Here is a 6,346-nt window from a genome sequence, read left to right on the forward strand (position 1 = left end):
AGAAGGCGAGAGTTTACTATTTAAATAAGAAATTTTTATTTTTTGCAAATTTTAAAGTAGTATTAGTTATTTTAGCACGAGATGTTACAGTTGGTATCAGAGCGGTGTTCTTGTAAAGGGTTGTGCATGCTGCCGGTTGCGAGAATCTCATGAAATCACGCTTCAAGGCTGTAAGTTTTACTATTTTAAATGTAATAGGCATTAAATCATGAGTTTCTTTAGTTGCATGATTAAAGATTTGAATCATATTTAGCATGCTATATGAATATCATGTCATGCATTTTGTTTGCAGATTGTATTGGGATGGGAATACAATTATGCACTCATATTGACCGAGTAAGCGTTAATCACTGTTTTGTATGGTCTAGAATCGTTTAATTGGGATATATATAATTTTTTTCTTTCTTTATATGGTGGAAATGAATTTTTTTTACCTTATAGCGACAAGGTTAATAAGTTTGGAAATTAAGTGTATATTTCACAAATTATATTAATTTAGGATTGAAAATATCATAATAGTTAGAGGTATTCATTAAGATTTTTCCTTTGGGTTGTAAAGTATGAACATTTACTAGTAGAATTTTTGATTTTTACTTCGCCACTAGTTACTTCAGCAATTATTAATTATGAAATAGTATATACCTATCAACTTTGGCAATAACACCGACGAAGTAAAATATTATTTTGTACTTCAAAATTTAAAAAACACAGGCTTTACTTCTAAATTTTTGTAACATTTACTTCGACAAAGTAGTTTCGATGAAGTAACACATTAAAAAGAAATTAAAATTTATATTAGTGAAGTAAAAAAATGAATTATATTTAGCTTTTAAAAAATGAAATTTTGTGAAATATTATTAAATTGATTTTTTTTAAAAAAAAATTGTAGTTAAAATGGGAAAAAAAAGCCAACCCATTTCCCCAAAAACTCATCCCGTGACCATGACAAATTTCTCCCCGGCCTTCCACGATTATCTCCTCTTTCCAGCTTCTTCCGCCGCGCGTCGAACCCCAGCTGCCGAAGTTAAGTGCGCAGCAGCCAGCTACCTTGTTTCCCTAACCTTGCACCATCTTCTATGCCACGGATCGGAAGAACAGGGTGAAGGAGAGCCCTATTTCAGCTGCATTCCGTTCGCGAACTCGAGATCGAACTTTAGGTGAGATACTGAATGTTTATTGAGGACAAGAATTAAGAAAATAATAGCTAATATCTGACATTACTAAATGCCGGATAAGTGTGTTTATGCAGAGATCATTCGCCAACACTATGATTTGCTGTCTGTTTAGATGCTTCTGATAGTAGGCTATGAAAATATGTCACATGCCTCATTAATTTTTTATTTTTTTTGTGTGATGTTATGTTAAATATACTTGGGTGGGTAGCGTGGTATATATGTATTACATTTATCTTATTTTCTTGATTATCTTCTTTGGCCGGTCAGTTTCTTTCAGATACAGGGGCTTAATTCTAAGCAATTTCATGTGCAGTTATTGAGATAAGTTCGAGTACAAATCTCGCGGAAGCCGTTAAATTACTTGCCCGTCATAAAATCCTTAGTGCACCAGTTGTGGATGTGAAAGCACCAGAAGACGCAAGTTGGATCAACAGATATATTGGAGTTGTAGAGTTTGCTGGGATAGTTGTTTGGATATTACATCAGGTTTGATGTTCTCGCGCAATCCCAATAAAATTCTTTCTTCTCTGAATTACAATCATAAAAAACTAGAAATTAATTTAAACTTTGGCTGTAGTCTGAGAGGATGGAAGGCAGCAAGACTGCCTTTGATTCTGCCTTAAGCAACACAGAAGATGGTACTGCCTCAGCTGTTGCCGCAGCCGCAAATGGAATGTTAATCTCCACGGTTTAAAAGTATGCACCCCGACTCTCCCACAACAACTTCCGGGAAATTTTTTGAGACGCTCACTTCTTCTGATTTCAACAGGAACACCAAGGTTATTAATCTCTCGCCTTACCACTTTTCATGATCTCATGTTGGCAGCATAAGAAATTGTAGTGTTTAATATATTTGAGTCCCTGTCCTACTTTGTAGGCTAAAGTGGTTGGCTTACACTCTGTCTTTAGTGTTTAAATCACATTTTAAACTTATTTTGATAATTTTCGTGAGTTTCTTTAAATTCATAAGGTCATGAAGAGACATATAAATATATCCAAGCTTTTGGGACAAAAAGATTGATAAAAAGGTTGGAAAAATGACTTGGCCCAAGAAATTATGTGCAGGACTAATCTCGCATATTTAATTAGTTTAGTGGACAAGATATTAGGCTTTCAATTTAAAAGAAATGCGAAGAGTTTGAGGAATATAAAATAAGTTGATCTGTTTACCCTTCTTTAATCTGGCTTTCATTTGGCTACTTATTCTTACATTATTTGTTTATTATAAATGCAGATAGTTGTAGATTTTATGGCTTCATGGTGTGGACCGTGTCGTTTCATTGCTTCCTTTTTTCGCAGAGTTGGCTAAGAAGTTGCCTTATGTTACCTTCCTAAAGGTTGATATCGATGAATTTCAGGTATAAGGAATAATGAAAAAAATTATAGTGCACATTGAATTATCAATGGTGCTAAATTTAGGTAAATTTTCTACTTTCTATCCACTCATGATCTAGCCTGGTCAGCAACCATGATTATGAAGGAAGAGACATTTTATATTGAGTTGAAATGGTCTTCTACAATGAATCTTGTTACCTCAAATGTAATATCGCATGGTGCTTAGTGTTATTTCTTTATGTTGTCTCAAACAAATTTTTGCATAGAGTTACTCCTGCTAGGTCACAATTCTGTTTTGCAGTCTGTTGGTAGTGAATGGAAGGTAGAGGCGATCCCAACATTCATCTTCCTGAAAGATGGCAACGAACTAGACAGGATTGTGGGTGCAAAAAAAGAAGAGCTGCAGCAGATTCCTGCCAAGCACATTAGTACTGCTACTGCCTAGAAAATTACATGTAGGCTGACGAGTATGCATGTTCAAGCCTTAATATGCTACTCACTTGGCTTCGTGAGGGAGAATGTGTTATTTTGTTGGTTCTCAAATAAATGCAAGCTTTTAGACTTTATTGTTATGCTCGCCCCATTCCCCTGCAATGTTAATTTACATATAGATATTATTTTGATGTTTTTTAATCTCTTCCGTTTGTACTAGGTCAAGGAACTGGATAAAGTCCTTTAATTTGAATTAATTAGTCAAATCTAAATCTATAATCTAAAACACTATCTAAAAGTGACCATATGCAGAACATTTAAGTCTCCACTGTTCTAAAAGTTTTTTCGTTTGTACACTACTTAAAGTTTGATTTTATTGTTCTTATATTTTACTTTGAGTCTTATCAACTATAAATAGCTTAAATTCAAACCCGAAGATTTCTGCTAGGTATCCTCAGGATCGGAGAAGAAACAATAAATTCTTGTGGGTTTGTGGATATTGTCAAATTTATTTTGGATGAATGATCTTATTAATCTAATGTATTTTGTACTTTTTACATTTCAGTTTGCAGGATCAATTAAGAACCAATATTACAACTAATCTCAATATGATGAAGACAGAAGTAAATGGAGCGAATTTGTCTCCTCTTACGTAGATGCTTAAATGGATCGTGTGTATTGGGATAAATATTTGGTTTGTCGTTGTGCATTTTAGGATATACTTGTGGATATACACTTTTGGTTTTGTGGATAACCTTGTGGATATATTTTTGGGTTATACTTGTGGATTTGTGGATATATACTTGTGGATTGGTAGATATACTTGTGGATTTTCATCATTTGTAAATGGATAATTTATGAATCAAATGAATGTATTTTAAGTTATATATGTGTGTGTATATATATACTGGTATTATTGTATATTAATTTAATTATTAAGCACATCACAACTCAGTAATTGTAAAGTCGTTCTTTATTAATTACTTCACTATAATAAAAAAAATAAAGTATTTCAAATCGACTACTTCGTCAATAAATGTAAATTGTGAAGTAACAAAATACCAACTAGTTCAACAAATAAAAGTTATGGCGAAGTTATATAATATATTTACTTCATCATAGTTCCATAACAACAAAGTCGTTCGCATCAATTATTTCAACTAATACAAAACCTGTGAAGTTATACAAAACATTTACGTCCTCAATCAATGTAAACTATGAAGTTATATATAAGCTATTACTTCAGTACTTTACGAAATCGATGAAGTAAAAGATGTTGTTTTACTTGGCATCGGTCTAATTCCGGACCGATTTTCCCTCATTGAACCGGCCAAAAACTTCGCTAATTTCTTGGATACGACTTTGGTTATAATGCGAAGTAAAATGGTAATCTATTACTTTACGTGCGTCTACTTCGGCAATTATCTACATATGACTTCATTGAATATGCGAATTAAATCAAAGAAATTCTACTATTATTTATGTTATTTAAGAAAATATTTCTTTAAGTTGGTTTTGAGAAATGAATTTGAATGATCTTTGGTATGAGGTAATAATTCATATTGTCAAGTTATCAAATTATGTTTATGGGATTTGATGTTTAAGTTAGAATATTTTAAGAACTTAAGTTTTGATTCATCTAGGTCATGAAATTTGGGATGAAAAAGTAAATTATACAAGCATGTTTTTGTGATTGGATTCTAGTTTGACACCATAGTATCGTTTGGAGTTTTTATATCCAGTCTATCAAATAGTTTTGGCTATGACCTTAAGAGTTAATCTTTTAGGTTTGTTAGAGTAGATTTTTTTTAGATACTAATAGTTTATGATTGATTAATAGATTACTTTGGAGATTGATATAAGAAATTGAATAGTTGTCATGTTTTGGGAGTGTAAGAATATTTTTTCTTAAAAGGCTTTTAAGAATTATGGTATTTTGAAAGTAAACCAGTATGGTATAAAAAATTAGATGCTATATTTTATAAGAAATGAAGACGCTCGAGGAATTGTTTCAGGTTATTTAGAAATATTGGTATTATTCATTTTGATGAGAAAGTAACATTTGTCAAATTAATAATTTTTGGATATTATTGTGGATTATAGAGATTTAAAATTTTATTGCATGTGGTATAAGTGTATGTCATGAAAAACAAATGATATGTGTTAAAAATAAGATTTACTCAATAATATTTTTATTTTTGGTTTTATCGTAAAGCATAAGAATTTTGGTTCGGCGATTACTATTATTTTGAAAGTGTGTGGATTCTATATTTTAGATTTTTAAAATTTTAGCAATTGCGGGATCAGACGACGGAAGGAGAGAAATGATAAATAAAATTTGCTTATGTTAAAACATTAAGCTCATGACTTGCAGAGAAAGTAAAAATTTAACACTAAAATGACTTATTTGATATTTGTCATTATAGACCTTTGAAGTGATTTTTTTTTTTTTGTGTTTAAGAAATTATAGATGTTGGGATAAAAGAATAAAGTTTAAGATGTGTACAAAGACTCATCTATAAAATGGATTGATTAGACATAAAACAATTGAATTAATGTTATGGAAAATCATGGAATACAAACTAAGAACACAGAAGTTCATATAATTTTTGAAAATTTCAGTTTATATGATTTTGAGAAAATATTATGTGAGGCTTATTATATGAGTTAATTGCGAATTTTTGTAAGTAAGTAAAATAATTATAAATTACGTTAAATTGATTTGACACTTGGAATTGCTATGATTTCTACGGTCCAGAAACTTCTATTTTAGAATTTGGTCGCTAAACCTTATAAAGATGAGGACATTTGGATAATTGTCTAAAGTTATTAAGAAATAATTGGTAGTGTCATAAAACACTTATTTTCGGAGATTATGAAATTTTGAATCCAAGTTCTAATTGGTGATAAAGAGTATAGGTGTTATCATGATACATTTATTTTGTATTATGTGACTTATTAGAAATAAACATTGGGATTTTGTAGTAACTTTTATTAAGTAAATAATATATGATTTTATAGATGCTAGGTTATGCGGATTATGAGATTTATAGAAATAGATGAAACTAAAGTTTCATTGATTAATGAAATGACGATGGTCTTAATATAACAGATTTTAAGTTTTTTTCAAAAAATATTTATTACAGTCAATTGGGTATTTATATTTGGTATATTGTTAAACTATATATAATGGTGTTACTAGAAAACGAAGACAACATTTTTCTTAAAATTTAAGTGTTATATTAAGATGTTCGTTCAAATGGGAAATTTTAGTTTTAACCCTCGATTAACTTCATACGTGTAAAATATACACTTATGCATATTCTTGTGGTAGACTTTTATGTTATCTTTTGCGATTTTCATTAGATTTCTTTTGGTTGTTATGTGTTAATATTACTTAAGAA

General features: G+C 30.5%; 1 long non-coding RNA gene across 4 annotated transcripts; it reads left to right on the top strand.

The window, feature by feature from the left end:
* The first annotated feature begins 932 nt into the window (after positions 1–932).
* Positions 933–3,074, top strand: LOC142541032 (uncharacterized). 4 transcript variants are annotated; one of them, XR_012819215.1, is made up of 5 exons: positions 933–1,157; positions 1,489–1,661; positions 1,753–1,954; positions 2,410–2,533; positions 2,812–3,074. It is a non-coding gene; the product is annotated as an uncharacterized LOC142541032 (long non-coding RNA). The 4 variants fall into 4 exon arrangements; XR_012819214.1 differs by having other exon boundaries at positions 1,753–1,871; XR_012819213.1 differs by having other exon boundaries at positions 2,410–3,074.
* The last annotated feature ends 3,272 nt before the right edge of the window (positions 3,075–6,346 follow it).

This window comes from Primulina tabacum, chromosome 3 (genome assembly GCF_025594145.1).
Source record: "Primulina tabacum isolate GXHZ01 chromosome 3, ASM2559414v2, whole genome shotgun sequence".
NCBI lineage: Eukaryota > Viridiplantae > Streptophyta > Magnoliopsida > Lamiales > Gesneriaceae > Primulina > Primulina tabacum.